Source organism: Phoxinus phoxinus, assembly GCF_949152265.1.
Source record: "Phoxinus phoxinus genome assembly, chromosome: 14".
Lineage (NCBI taxonomy): Eukaryota > Metazoa > Chordata > Actinopteri > Cypriniformes > Leuciscidae > Phoxinus > Phoxinus phoxinus.
In genome coordinates this window covers 21,369,267-21,384,193 of record NC_136889.1, presented here as the reverse complement: position 1 = coordinate 21,384,193, position 14,927 = coordinate 21,369,267, and positions in this window count along the sequence as shown.

The window sequence follows — 14,927 nt, the reverse complement described above, 5'->3', positions numbered from 1 at the left end:
ACTATTCCGATGGTCCACTTTAGACATTGTACTAACTTTGAGTAACTTTGCAACTATACGTCAACGTTTTTTTATATATAGATCTATAGAATAGTAAGTGTTAGTATTAATGGGTTAAGTGTTGATGAAAAAGATCTTGAGAACGGTTAAAGACTCAGCTGCTCGGGTTTAGTTAAAGCTGCAGTCGGCAGGTCTGGCAGATTGAGTGGATTTAGCCAAAGTTTTGAATGTTTACAACTCTCATGCCCCTCCCCCACTACCACAGAGCACCCTCCCATCGAGTTCGTGCTCGTCAGTGCGTGTGCACCAGATTTTCTATGAACGCGCGCCCGTCTCTTCAGCATCGATCAACACCATGGAGTACTTACCATGTTTTCTTTTCCTTTGTTGTTTCGGACCTCCTAGCTCTGGTTGTTAACCGAGGAATTGGAAGCTTTTTAGTAGATTTTCTCTCCGCCATCACGCTTCGCACAATCCAACACACCTGCGAACTTCAGGCGTGTGCATGTTATATTGTAACGTGCGCGAGGGGGGACCTGTGTGCACGAACTGTGATTGACAGTCATATCTCACACAGCCCTGTGCTGACTGGACCAGAAGAACCGGGAGCAGTGGATTTTTGCAAAACAAATCACAGGCTCCAGGTGCAGGTAGAAGCGTGTTTTTTTTTCTTCTAAAACTGGCTGATTTATGTTGTTCTGTCGGAGCATAACTTCGGTTTCAGTGAATATGATCAAAAAAATCTTGCCGACGGCAGCTTTAAGCAGGTCACCAGCAGGGAACAGTCAAGGTAAAGGTCCGTGAAAGTGATTTTGTTCCTCTCTGAGATTGCACCACAAGGCACCGTTCACTTGCCGAACGCAAGCTTCTGGAGGGCACATGGGTACATCTGAAGCAGTGAGTTTATGTATAGGGGTGTAGAGCCAGTGGTTGTTCTGTGGGCAAACATCAGTTCCTTGAGCTTGATGCGAGCGGCACCCAGTGTAATTTTATGAGGAGAGGTGTGATCTGCACTCTCTTCGGCTTGTTAAAGACCACTCTCGCTGCCGCATTCTGGATCAGTTGCAGAAGTTTGACAGCACATGCTGGAAGGCCTGCCAAGAGCATTACAATAGTCCAGTCTGGGTAGAACAAGCGATTGGACAAGGAGTTGTGTAGAATTCTCCGATAGGAAGGGCCTGATCCTCCTAATGTTACATAAGGCAAATCTGCAGGACCAGGCAGTTCTAGCAATGTGGTCTGTGAAGTTTAACTTATCACCAATCACAAATCCAAGGTTCCTGTTTGTCCTCGATGGAGTTATGGTTGACTAACCTAGCTGAATGGAGAAGTTGTGATGAAGTTTTGAGTTGGCTGAGACCACAAGCACCTCTGTCTTCGCAAGGTTTTTTTGAAAGTGGTGGTCCTTCATCCAGCAAAAAATGTCTGTCTGGCATGCTGAGATGCGAGCAGCTTCCATTGAATTATCTGGCTGGAATGAGAGGTAAAGTTGTGTGTCATCAGCGTAGCACTGATAGGAAAAAAACATGTTTCTGAATGACCGGTCCTAGTGATCGAGAAGAGAAGTGGTCTAAGCACTGAGCCCTGAGGGATCCCAGTAGCTAGATGTTGTGACTTAGACACCTCACCCCTCCATGACACCCTGAAGGACCTACCTGAGAGGTAAGACTTGAAACATTGAAGTGCGGTACCGCATATGCCTTTCGTCATGAGGGTTGACAGGAGGATCTAGTGGTTAACTGTGTCAAAAGCAGCAGACAGATCCAACAAGATAAGTAATGAGGATTTGAAAGCTGCTCTTGTCAGTCTCAAAGCTTCAATAACCGAGAGCAGGGCAGTCTCAGTTGAGTGGCCGCTTTTGAAACCAGACTGGATGTTGTCCAGGAGGTTTTTCTGTGTAAGAAAGGTAGAGACTTGGTGTGTAAAAGAAGTTTTTTAGAAATGAATGTGAGTAGGGATACTGGTCTATAATTTTCTAAAAGTCCTGAATTTGGAGTGGGCTGGATTTAAGCAGTGGGGTTATCCGAGCTTGCTTAAATGCTGTGGTAAAAGTACCAGTGTGAAGAAAAGTGTTGATGATGTGAGTGAGTGTGGGTACAACTGAAGAAGAAATGTCTTGAAGGAGATAAGTAGGGATAGGATCAAGTGGACAGTTAGATTGGAAAGGGTGAGTTTGGAGACTTCTGCCTCTGAGAGCAGAGAGGAGGGGAGAATGTGTGTTTGTTTTTAAGATGTGTGTGCAAGTTTGTGGAAAATTGGCCTCTGATGGTTGTTGTTGTTTTTATGAAGAATGTGGCAAAGTCATCAGCTGTTAGGGTTGATGGTGGAGGGGGAGGAGGATGATTAAGAAGAGAGGAGAACGTTTTGAAAAGCGTGCGAGAATCAGAAGAAATTTTCATTTTGTTGTGGTACTATGTCATTTTAGCAGTAGAGACATTAGCAGAGAAGGAAGAGAGGAGAGATTGATACAAACCAAGGTTAGTGGGATCTTTAGATTTGTGCCAATTCCTCTTGCAGCCCTGGGTTTAGAACGATGCTTGCGGAGAACATCAGATAGCCAGGGGGCTGGCCTGGATGAAAGGGGGCAAAAGTTGTCTAAACAAGATGTTAGAGTGGAGAAAAGAGCATTAGAAGCCCTGTTAGTATCTAGTGATGAAAGCTAGTTAGGGGGAGGAAGTGTGGATGAGACCAAAGAGGATAGGCGGGAGGGTGAGAGTGAACGTAGGTTACGCCGCAAAAAAAAGTGACCTGCGGAGAAGTGCGTTTAGTCATGTGCCAGATTGGTTAAGAGAGGAATTATTTTACTAACCTAACCCTAACCTAACAGTCTACTACAGTCTGTTAATACTCGGAGGTTGTTGACAAGTTACAGTTATAGTTAGTATAATATCTAAAGTGGACCATCGAAATAAAGTGTAACAAGAACTATCTTTGATTTTTTTTTTGAGAGCATCTTTCTGAATTACTCAAACTTGCTACCTTGGGCCATGGAGTGTTTTAGGTCTTTATAGCAACAGCATAAAGTTATCTGAGGCTAGATTAAGGTTCTCAAAAATATTTATTAACCCTGGGAGGGATGGCCATCCATAGAAAATATAAGTTTAAGCGACAACTCTGGAAAAAAATGGAAATCAATCCAAAGCATAATGTGAGATTGGCAACCTCTTTCAGAACATTTATGTTTAATTTGTATTCAGGGTATTCAAATTAAATGTTTTTTTTTCACCCTGCTATTTCTGCTTCCTTCTTTTTCTATCTTTTTTTTTTGGGCTAATTTGTTCCTCACATTTAATATGGTATCAAATCTATACTTTGGTACAAATCTATTGTACTTTAAACATGTACTTTAAAATTTTGGACCAGTCTGATATGCATTTTAAATTTTAGGCCTGTTATATAACTGGAGTAATATTCAGGTCACAAATGTCACACAGTCCTTGCATCTGCTGTTTCACTAGTGTGAAATTGCTGTATTTTCTATAATTCGCCCCATTTACACAGTCTGTTTTGTTAGGTTTTTACCTAGTGTTTGTTCAAGGGCCTCCACAGTTTATGTGCCATGGAGACTGGGACACCGTCAACAAAGTTTGTACCTAGAGAGCAACATCTGTGTGTCACTCAGGTAACTGATATTCCCAGGCAGGACATGTTCTTGATTTAAGCAATTGTTCTTCATCCTAGAACAACTTGTCATACAAACATGGTCCACTAACACTGTCTGATTGACAGTACTTTTGTTTCAGGACCAGTAAGGACGTTGATACAAGAACATGTCCAACTTAACGGTAGAATCACAACAAAACGTGCCCCTTAACCGGTGAGTCATGGTGTTCTTGTTTTTTAATTTTTTTATTCTTCAATAAATTCTTATTTCTCAGCTGATCCCACCTTTAAAGGGGTCAATTGTATAATATTCTTTAAGGTCCACTTATGATAGCAAGATTTTTCCTAATCCTAATTGCGGAGTGCTAGGATATTTTCTACCCTGTTTTTGACCCTCTTTTTCAAACACTCGTTTTGAAGGGCGCGACACATTCAAGACGCCACATGGAAGTAAACGCCCACTGCTCTGATTGGGTAACAGTTTTGCATTTTAAAATAATTTTCAACATGCTGCCATAACACTTGTGGAATTGTTTTAAAAACTTCCAATATTGAAAAATGGCAATCGGTGAAATTACCATTAGCCATACATGTTTGAGCCAGAGCCAGAGTCTGATCCTGAATCAGATAAAGGCAAATAAAGTATAAGTAGGCCCTACCTTAAGTTACCACACTTATAGTTGACAAAATAGCTTACAGAGTTTAATTCGTGTAATAAAATTATGAATGAATGTACCATTGTTTGTCGCAGTGTCATTCTTATATTCATCGTTCATAAGTTTTTAGTAAAGTGAAAGGAAAGTGAGTACAGTATATCAAATGATCTGTAACACACAAAGCAATAGTTACACAATTAAGGTAAAAACTGTTACTCACACTTGTGTGTTGCGACAATACAGTACAATGAATAGTACAGTCGGCACTGCATCATTTATTTTCAGTCTCTGAAAAACTTGTCGGACTGTGTCTTTGTTTAAAAACGAATCCGCAGTAAAATGAAGTAAACAAACGTACAAAATGTCTTGTAATCCACAGAGGCATTTCTTTCGTTCCTTTCGAGTTCGGTTCACTCGACATTGCGTCTGTAGCTGACGCTATGGGGAACACCCTTCACCAAGAATACTACTGAAGCCTTATGGAATCTTGCAGGCGAGAATTTACCTGCCACTGGTGTTCAAGCGCGAAACAGAGGCAGGCTCCTCCGCTATTTAAGGGGACGCTGAATAGGGGTTGAACGACTTCAGATTTTTTTTAAGTCGACGTTGACTAGTTGCTGATAAGTCATTGATGAACAAATAAGCCTGAACCTCGAGCTGAGACTCAAACGTGGGTTGCTTTGTACACAGCTACAGTATGACATATGACAAGACTATTGATCCTACAGCTTATTTTTAGCAGTTCTTTTGTTGTTGGGTCAACAAAAGCAACTGTCTGTAGACTGTGTGCGTCACAATGCAGCAACGGATTTAGAACGGCGATTAACTTATACGTGCGAGCTGTTTAAAATATTGAGCATCCATATATATTATCAATTAGGGAATTGTTTTAAAAACTTCCAATATTGAAAAATTCCAAAAAAATTATTAAATGATATATAATCAAACATCTTGTGGAGCGCTCTCAGAGTATGCATTTATTTGTCATTTTAACTGTTTGAATCGTAATAGTGGACTTCAAAGATTTCTTATCCTGTTGCGCCCTCTATAGGCCATGATCAGCGACTAGTCAATGTCAAGCTTAAAGCATCATGGCAGAGCATTAAAGTGGACTAGACTGTGGAACCCCTAACGCTGAATGCCGTTGCCTCAGGGGACGGTGTCTGGATTGGCACTCATCTGTGGCATTCCGGTGAGTATTACATTTGTCTTTCAGAAGCCTTCCGGACCCCAGTATTTCTGCCTGGATGACATCTACTTTGTAGCAGCACTGCATGAGTCCTTTTCGTGGTGGAGCTACGAGCCAAGCGAGGAGACTACAGCTTAGCGTTCTCATGTCGGCACAGTTCCTGCATGGCCCCCGCTCTCTAACATGCAGCTCCCCGCCTCGATATAGCCCGTTGACAGTCTGTTGTTATAGGCGCAGACGCTGCTGCCGCTCTGCACAAACGATCAGTTATATCTATTGCTGTTGTACACATTAACTGTGTAATAAGCACAGCCAGGAATCCGTCATCACTTTCTTGGTTTTGCCCACACAGGTAGTAATCTTTGCGGAAAAGCCTATCCCAGACAGCAACATCGTGTCAGCCCAGATCTGGCCCACGTTTGGTACACATGGATTCCACATTGCCCAGATCTGGGCCGACACTGTTGCTGTCTGGGATACCAGGTGTGCTGAGGCACCTATGCATATTGTTAATAACAATATATGTACAGTGCTTGAAGTGAGGGGGGAAAGTGCTGGTACTCTCATGCACCGCTGGCATATATGCAAATCATTATCATATTTGAAATTTCTACAATGAAAAAAAAGGTGCTTGCAGATATTGCTATTTATTTACTTAAGTAATTTTTTGCCAAACAACTGATTTGACCGATTTAAAGTCTTATAATACGTTTTTTTTTTTTATGTAAAATTTATGTTTTTTTGTGTGTGATGGTTAGTGTAAGGGGATAGAATATACAGTTTGGACAGTATAAAAACCATTACGTCGATGGAGAGTCCCCACAAAGATAGCGAACCGTGTGTGCGTGCGTGCGTGCGTGCGTGCGTGCGTGCGTGCAACTATCTTTGTGAGGACCAGTTTGAGTTTTAGACCATTGGAGTGAGGACAAAGAGAGTAAAGTGAGGACATTTTTGCCGGTCCTCACTTTCTGAGACCCCTTTAAAGGCCTGTTTGAGGGTCAAGACTTGGTTTTAGGGATAAGGTTATAATTAGGTTAAGGGTAGGTTTAGGGTAAGGGTTCGGGTTAGGCACTTAGTTGTGATGGGTAAGGTTAGGGTATACTGCTAAAGATTGCATTGTGTCAATGAATGTCCTCATAAAGGGGTGTGTGTGACTGTGAACGAAAGTCCTTAGACATCAGGTCTGCAAATGTGCTCCTCATCTATCTGAACAGAAGAGGCATATCATTCCCGACACACACAACAGAGACCGACATAGAGGAGGAGGTTAGTCAGAAAGAAAAATCGAGAGTAGCTACATGTGCCAGTGAGTTCAGTAATTGTATTATCTGATTTAATATTTGATGGTAGCTTAAATTCAGAAGGCACTATACATTTCTGGGACAAACTTGTTTGTTGTCATTTATAATGTATAGAGTATGTTCATTCTTACAGATGTTCATACTTATGAAGTTCATACTTCATACTCCGCACGTCTCCTTGCCTTTGTGAGGCTGGGTGGTTTCATCTAGCAACTCGCATATTTTTTAGTCTATTTTCAATTGTCATTGACCTTTTTTTTTTCATCTCTGTTGCGATATGGTCGATGATATCAGTACACGTCTTGTCAGAGTGTAAAACTCTGCTGAGGCAATGGCATTCATCGGCGCCTTATAGAGCGTAAGAGACTTGAATTTATTTTGTGCTTGAACGCCATTGGCAGGCGAATTCTTGCCGGTAAGATTTCATAAGGCTTCAGTAGTATTCTTGGAGAAGGGTCTTCCCCATAGCGTCAGCTACTGACACAATGTCTCGTTCCCTCCTCTCAAGGAACCAAGGTAACGTTAGGTAACCAGAGACGTTTTGTTGCTGGAGGAATCCTGTGTTTGCATCTCTCTCTTATTTACTGACATGTGCGAATCGGTGGGCGGGGCTAAAGATCTAGAAGTGTCTAGAAGACTTGTAGATGTTGATCATCTTCTGTAGAGGAATTGTTTGTTGTACTGAAGATGTTAATGTGACAAAATCTGAAAGAAGAGCATTTTTTGGGATCTCATCTTAGTTTTAATAAAAGCTTTAGTTTTTGACACAATTTCCATTTTTGGGAGAACAAACTCTTTGAGGGATGAGGACACCTCATTTATATGTGTCATGTAGTATTGAACTTTTATATGCAATATAAAAAAAAAGTATAGGGCATTTTTATTGAAAACCTGTCTGATCAAACCCTTTTTCTCACCTTGTCTTTTTCTGACGGTCTGCTATTTTAAAAATAATTGTTTTTGAATGAAATATGGTAATGTAAAACATGAGATCCACCCACTCCTGTTTCTAAAATAAAATACGCTGGCCCACACACATCCACACTGTCTCTCTTTCTGTCTCCATCACTCTCTTTTTCTTTTTTTTCTGAGACTGTTTCTTGTCTATTTCTTGTATTTTTTTTCTTTCTTTCTTTTATCCCTGCATGGCTCGCTTTCTGTTGTGATCACAGGCAGAACAAAACCTTCAGTCAATTGATGTACAACACCGTTGTCATGTCGTGAAATAACACTCTTTTTAACATGATGAAACATGACTAGACTTGGGCGAAACTTCTGAATGTGCATCTCGTCGACAATCCCTAATTATCTGTCTTGTTATTGGCCGATAACAAAAACGTTCTTCCTACTCTCTCCTGAGCTCATCGCCCCTTTATTAGACTTACGTAATCTTCCTAGTGACAAGGATGTGTGTGGGGGGTTGTGTTTTCTCCATGGAAGAACCCTGTTAAAACCGCTATCATTTTGTAAAGATTATTAGAAAACGCTGATGTGTGTTTAGCTTTGGAAGTTGATAGGTATTCAAAAGGGATGAAAGAAGTCTTTATGCAGAATTGTGCTGGTTAGACCAAATTGTTACAATATAGTGTCCACATCATTAGGACCCACACACACCACTGGCCTCACTAACACCTCTTGCAGCAGCAACCTAGTTTTCCCAGGAGGTTTCCCATCCAGGTACTGACCAGACTCAACTTAGCTTCAGTGGGCAACCAGACGTGGGCTGCAGTCATTTTTGTGGGATCATGTGACACTGAAGACTAGAGTAATGCCTGCTGTAAATTCAGCTTTGTCATCGCAGGAATAAATTACATTTTATTCTAATAAAAATTTAATAGAATACATTTTATTTACAATTTTTGTTATAATATTTCACAATATTTTTACTGTATTTGTGATCAAACAATTGCAGCCTTGGTAAATATAAGAGACTTCCAGTGCTGGGTAGATTACTTATAAATTGTAGTCAGTTACTGATTCCAAATTACATGAGAAAAATTGTCGTTACATTTTAGGTATTCTGACTACTGTTTTGAACTGCAGGGGGTTCATGTGTTTAATGAAAAGTAATGAAGTCATAAAAATGTCAAATTAAAATAATAATGAAAAAATAAAAAAATATAACATTTACTAAATGATTGTTTACCTGAAGGTCATGTGACCATTAACTGAGATCAAAAAACTGTAAACTTAATTTTTTTTTACATTTTTCAAACTTTGTGAACTTTATTATTATTACTGACTTAATATTATTATTGCCCTAACGTATTAACTTAAAATCTAAGGGCTTCTTCAAGTAAATATGTTAGGTCAAAGAGGTTCAGCTCACAAAAAAGTTGGGGAATCCCTACATTGCATGTAAATATGAAATAACATGAAATTGCACATTTTAATGTGTTTGAAAGACAGTAATACATAAATTACTCACTGAGTGATAATTCAAATTATAATTAATGCGTACGTCAGGAGCTGATTAGATTTGCAATGTTGAGAAAACACTTCTAAAAGGGAAATGATTTCTGTAAATCCAGTGATCAAATGCTGTTTTATTCTCAGTTTTCAATGAGTCACATGACTAGGATGGTCTGTGTGCGATTACGCAAACCTGGAAAACCTTCTAAACAAATAGAAACGAAAACTTAAAATGAAATATCGAAGAATCAATGAATTATGAATAATTTACTGTCATTGTGAGTATAATGGAATCATATAATCAATCGAAAATTCTGATTACGAGTATTTAAAAAATTTAATATATAATCTAATTGCAAGTACCTTAATTTTTGGAATCAGATAGCATGTATGTAAGCAGTTACTACCCAGCACTGGAGACTTCTTTCAAAAACATTTTAAAAAAAATCTTAATTATTCCAAACTTTTGACTGTATTTTTGGGTCATAACCCATTAGTTGAGCACCACTGAACCAGATAAGCCAGTAGTGTATTATATCTGCATCTGTAGGTCCCAGGTTGTTTTTGAGTCCCAGTCCATTCCCAGTGCCTGTCACTCAAACAGCACACAAGATTTCTTAACTAAATAACACCTTGTTGCATCATCTTCAGACCTTAGTGCTGAATTATGGTGGGTTATTAGTGTTTATATTGGTATGTTATTTATAATGTGTTGGAATGAACGAGATCAGGTCGATGGAATTTATTTTTTAGTCTCGCTTTCTTCCACATAAACACATGTTTTCCTTCTATTTTCGTTTCTATATATCTCTCTTTCTTCATTCGCCTCTGAATATTTAATCAGTATTAATGTTCTTCTGAAGATGTTTAGTGAGCCGGATCTAAAACTATCTGACATATCAAAGCGTTTCAGTGCGGTTAAAATGCTTCAGCGTGGTGCCATGATTTTGATAGCCTACAGACATTTTGAGATTGGATTATACTGATTAAGAGAACTGTTTTATTATTTTATTTGTACTGGTGTGTAACTATAATTGTTTAAGTGACAGGACTTCAGAAAGAAACAAAACCCCCAGTTATTAAAAATATAGTTCTGGATGCTTAGTAGTCGACACAGCTTTCCAGTACTCAACATATAAAACTATTTTTATCATGCCTAACGTATCCTTTTCTTTTTCCATAGAAAAAAAGACACAGGAAGGGTGTGTAAATGAGTAAACACAATTTGGCTGAACTATCTCTTTAATAACCCTGCATGAACACAAACTGTAATAGACTGTGACTTTCCATGGCAATGTTAAATATGAACTAGCCTACATATCCTCAGTTTCCTGTGGCATCATTATTATGAGGCTTCTGCAATATTATCATCACCTGTGCATTGTGGCTGTCCGTGAAGGAACTATATATCTTCTCTTCCATACACTCGGAATATAATGAGCAGAATAACAGTAGAAATGATTTGAACTGGTGAACTTCTGTGCCTATGAGGCTGGCTCATTGTAATTAGGGAGCATTTGAGACTATTAAACACATTTCAGCCCTAGATAATGCAGGAGTGTTTTAACTAATTTAATGAGGGCTTGACTGAATGTCAGCGAGTCATATCACATCAGGATCCCTTTCTCTCATGAGCTCTTTTTCTCCCTCACACTCTCTGCCCCTGTCTTTTTGCAACTGTGGTGTATTAATTGATTAGGCTACAGTAGGCTATATCATATGGGTGTTGGGGAGCAACTAGCTAAATTTATCGACGTTACTAAATATTTTTAATTAGCGTGACAACTTTTTTTAAACAGCGTCTTTTTTTCTGGAGAATTTTTTTTTCGATACGACGAAACTATACATGGCTTTTTTTGTCACAATATTGTAGGCTGTTGGCAAAAGCCATGTACTGGGCATGAATTCGGAGGATGGGGGCCCCTGGGCTTGAGTTTATGTTTGGGCCTACTTACTCAAACATCATTATGGAGTAGCACAAATTACACACAAATTTAAATATGCTTTGAGGTTCCTAGAACAATTAATATGCAACATGCCTATAGTCAAAGTTTAGTGGTAGGCTAATATTAAACAGTCATTATAATACAATATAATGCAGGATGTGCTCTCTCGGTTGAGAGAAGATCAAAACTTTATTAATATTATTACACTATTTTAAACAGTTTCCACAAAAATATTAAGCATCACAACTATTTTCAACATTAATAATGAAACGTTACTTAAATCGGCATATTGGAATGATTTCTGATGGATCATGTGACACCGTGAAGACTGATGATGGTGGAAATTCAGCTTGCCATCACAGGAATGAATTCCATTTTAAGAAATGGATTTTACTTAATGCATCCTTGCGAGCATAAGAGATTTCTTTCAAAAACGTTTAAAACAAATCTTACCAACCCCAAACTTTTGAATGGTAGTAGTTAACTACTTTTAAAAAGAGGTCTCTTTGAACTACTTTAATTAGTAGCTTGTGAATTTACAAGTTACCGTTCACCAACACTGGTACATATTCTTGATCATTCAGTGGTTCATATCATCGATGCGATGCATATTCTTTCCGCTTATTGTGCTAATGAACGGGAACGAATGGTTTTTATGATTCTAGGAGCAAAAGGGACTTCCTGTTCTTAAATGTTTATATGTCTTTGAATCTACTCGTGGGCAGAGCTGTAATTAAGCCCAAGCATGGAGACAAAAGAGATCAGGACGGTTTGCACTCGGCACAGGCAGCAGCACGACATGTATTTATCTGGCTGCGTTTAAACAGATTCATACTCTGTGACTTCAGGGAACAAATATTACAACTTAGTAGGAGGATGGCATCTAATCTTATTGGTTCCAGGAAGACTATTCCTTTGAGTGACAGCACTTAAAAGCCATATGAGGCCAGTTCTGGGACACGATGATGTGCTTAAAAATAGAAGGCCGCCTGATACCTAAATCTTACGTTTAACTCGTATCAAGACAAATGTGTATCGTGCTGTGGAAAAAGAATCATGCTACTGCATTTAGAAATCGTCACTTCTGCTCTTTGATGCCTGTTATTTCTCATTTCATTCCCTGGGAATAGGCCAGTGTGTCACTTTCTGATGCTGGAGTCCTGCTGTGATTCTGTGAGCTGTACTTGACCACACGTTTGATTGTTAGAGAACCATGAGGCAAACTTCTCACCTGACTGCTCTGATGAAGGAAGAAAACGCCTCCGCAAGAGAGACAATTATGTCCATTGTATCAGCACCCACTCATTTGCATTAGTGTTTATTTAATCTGTAAATCTTCTAAAAGCCAAGTCAACATTGGGTCAAAGCTGACCATATTCACTTTCCTAATGTTCCTGCTCTACAATAATAGTCTCTGTTGTCTTGAATATCTCCTTTTCAACTGACGTCGTTTGGGCCGCATGGGTTATTGGTTAATGTTAACCAACAGTGAAAGCTTCCATTGAGACTAATGCAACTTTTCTAAAATCGTGCAATATTTAAAGGTGAAGTTGTAATTTCTATGCCGCTGGCAGCAACAAACATGTCTGCAAAATTAATGCCAACGAGTTTCAAACGCTCTCTCATCTTCCATTATTCAGAAACAGTAGTGCTCTCCCAAACTCACACTATTGCTTCTGCTCAAACTGCAGTTTGGTACCACTAGTGGCATATAAAATGACAAGATTCACCTATACCATAGTAAATACATCCCAATTAACAATAATGTAATTAAAGGTGCACTTGGTAACTTTTTCAACTTAATAAATCCGATAAGAAATCATTTGGATGGTTAAATAATCTGTTCTGGTGAGAATGGTTACTTTCCCCGCTTCCCCCAGCGTTCCCAGGCGGAAAACCAGCCTTGCAACGTTGGGACTAACGTCCCGGTAAGTTGAAAATAGGAAGTCTCGTGAGAAGCGAGAACGAGCGAGAAAGAGCGAGAAACACAAACTGCTTTACGGAATACAAAATGTACATGTCAATGTTAAATTATACTGTGTATGATGTATTACCCACCTCGGTAGACATGCTCCACACGATAAAGTTGGTGCGTCTGGGACTCATTTGTTCACCACACCGGCTCCGACCATAACAAAAGCACATGAGCAGCGGTAGAAAGGGGGAGGAGTGCGCCGGCGCGCCGCAATTGATTTTACGCACCGCAGCTGTAGGGGGAGCACGTTGAGAAAAACAGCAAAGCGGTGGCTAGAATTACCGAGTGCCGCTTTAAGGTTGCAAATAATAAAATAAAATAACAATATATAGGAAAAAGAAGTGTTACCATTATGATACGAACTTGACCTTCAACCTCGCATTGTGGGTCAAAAGTGTACGTCTCTGGTAATTCTTCGCAATTGATATTCAGGTCTAGGACCATTCTGGTATGGGACGCCTGCTTTTCATTTTCTATTCAAGTCCGGATGGATAAAATCAAGTCCCGTCCTACTTTTTTATTTTTTTTTTTGGAATATCGAATTTTGCTCTGAAATATGCCACAATACAAAAGTAAAATGTTAACTTTATTTAGCTCACTTAATGGAAAGGCCATTACTGTAATTCAGCCCTCTATAGGAAATCTGGCAGTGCTACAGAGTCCGCTAATGGTGTAACGGCAAAGGAAAATCTATCATGTCTGTGAAGTTATCATTTGTTCTCTGACCCTGTCACAGTTGCTTAGGGAAACCTCTCTGCTTTTAGATTCAGAGGCTATTGGCTTATCGACAGGATATTTTTAGTGATGTTCAAACAGATTCTAGTTTAGAAGAATTTTTGATATCTGACAGAGAGCGACAAAAAGGGAGACAAAAAAAGACTGAGATATGCTCACGGGCTAATTAACAGCCACAATCGATGTAGAGAAATGAAGGCACGCCAGGCTTATGTGTGTGTGTGTGAGCGAGATTGGGAGATAAAGCGAATGTGTGTCAGTGAATACAGTAGAGAGTGTGTGTGTATGAATTGGTGTTAATAAAGGAGTGTGTACAATACATCTGCAATTACACAGCAGGTCACCGTCTCTGGAGGTAGAATGAGGTCACAACCCCGCTGTGTTCTGTCTCTGACATTTACAGTGAATCTTGAATTATTAAACATTTGAGAATATATCGATCACTTGAGGTTCATGCTGTCAAACCTAAACTGTGTTGCTCATTAAAGAACCATCAGAGCTGTAATAATCAGATTATGTCTTAAGGAATGAGTTTTGGGCTCCTTTAAAGTTCCCAGCTGAGGCGATTGTATTCCTTGTGCTTCACTCTCCTTTCACCAAGTCCTCCATCTCTGTTTCTTATGTATTTTATTTCTGTCTTTACATCAAAATTATATATGTAGTACTTTATGCCACTCATGTTGTTCTAACTGCAAAGACAAAGTGTACAAGCCGGCTGTGGGAGGGTGAGTGATTGAATGAACATTGACAGCTCTGAGTTCTGGAACCTTCTCTTTCTTGACTTGTGCATTCTTTTCTTTGCTGTGTATAGTATTGTAGGATATGAACTGGCTGAATTTGACAAAGCTTTTATATATAAAAGGGATATAAAAAATATATATTAAAATATATATATACACTGTATATATCTCGCTCTTGGACAATATTTTTTTCTAATTTCTTTAAAAAAATGGAAAAGGTTGGAAAGTATGTTTTTCAATACAGCATTAAATTAATATGAATAGTAATAGTTAGAAGAATTATTTTTGAGAATAGTGAGAATTACAAACAAACTCTAAATAAAAATATATGGACAATGAAAATTATGAAAAATCTGCTTAATTTTCATTA